This window comes from Sinocyclocheilus grahami, unplaced genomic scaffold (assembly GCF_001515645.1).
Source record: "Sinocyclocheilus grahami isolate Dianchi unplaced genomic scaffold, SAMN03320097.WGS_v1.1 scaffold4441.1, whole genome shotgun sequence".
Classification (NCBI taxonomy): Eukaryota; Metazoa; Chordata; class Actinopteri; order Cypriniformes; family Cyprinidae; genus Sinocyclocheilus; species Sinocyclocheilus grahami.
The window spans coordinates 8,730-10,040 of record NW_015509378.1 but is presented as its reverse complement, the minus strand read 5'-3'; the positions used below and the strand labels follow the sequence as shown (position 1 = coordinate 10,040).

The 1,311-nt window shown below is 36.7% G+C and overlaps 1 long non-coding RNA gene across 1 annotated transcript; it reads left to right on the top strand.

Annotated features, from left to right (window-relative positions):
- Window positions 1-108: 108 nt before the first annotated feature.
- LOC107576839 (uncharacterized) lies at window positions 109-1,097 on the top strand. Its single transcript, XR_001608125.1, has 4 exons — window positions 109-205; window positions 301-426; window positions 862-912; window positions 986-1,097. It is a non-coding gene; the product is annotated as an uncharacterized lncRNA (long non-coding RNA).
- Window positions 1,098-1,311: the final 214 nt, after the last annotated feature.

Genomic DNA, 1,311 nt, shown 5'->3' with positions numbered 1-1,311 from the left:
GCAAGTCCAACCCATATAAATAATATAATCTTGAAAGTTTACATTTTCCCAATTAGATAACAGTTAACTTTTGACTTTCTTTACAAATTTCAGCAACACTATAGTTACTGGCCCCTGAACAATCAGACAAAACGGGCAAAACAAGAAGAACTCCCTGACGAAGAGACATGGATCACACGAAAAATCCGTGTTTTTGCCAAAACTGGTAAAGTTGTATATATGGCAGGATATTTTCAGATTATTACTGAAATAAATTGCAATGACATTGACTTCCTCATTCCATTAACATTTCATCCCTAGATGATTTCGAGAGGGCATTAAGGTGGAGTAAAAATGCTGAATTGAATTCCTCTGTAGAAAGCGACACTGACATTAACTTCAAGAGGCCAACCAGAAAACCAAGCAGATTCCAAGACAGCAGCGATGGTATGAGAACATTACAAGCACAGTAAAATGGCTAAAAATTTAAAACATGTCACATTAAACGGATAGTTCACCCAAAAATGAAAATTCTGTCATTATTTACTCACCTTAAAGTTGTTCTAAACCTGTATGACTTACTTTGTTCTGGTAAACACAGAATATATTTTAGATAATGTTGGTAATGAAATATTAGCTGGGCTTCACTGACTTTCAAAGTATGAAAAAAAACATGCTATGGGAGTCATTGGGAACCAGAAACTGTTGCCAACATTCTTCAAAATATCTGTTGTATTCAGCAGAACAAAGAAACTCACACTGGTTTGTAACAACAAGGTGAGAAAACTATGACAGAATTGTTATTTTTGTGAGAACTATCCCTTTCGTTTCAATAAGTGAATAAAGTATTCCTTATTCATTTTTATTTATTTTTTTTTTTAGATGAGTGGGGAAGAGCCACCTGAATGCCTAGCTTAAAGAGAAAGCTTAAAGGTACATCTGCAAATTTCAAATGAGTACATTCAACTCCAGCATTAAAGTAATTCATATTGTGCTTACCATTCAGATGAACCCTTTCCTTGCCTCAAGGCATCAACTGTAAGAAAAAGGCCAGACAAAGGTATAATATTTTTTCAATACTCACCTACTAGGCAAATATCATTGTACAAAGTGCTTAAATTTAGGCTGATCAAATAATTTAATTTCTTAAACAACCCCCAGCCTTGCTCAGGGGCACCATAGTCGTGGTATTGAAGGTGGAAGAGAGTGCTGTACATTCACCCCCCCCCCCTACAATCCCTGCCGGTACGAGACTCGAACCCACAACCTTTGGGTTATAAGTCCGACTCTCTAACCATTAGGCCACAACTTCCCCGTCGATGATAATGAGCC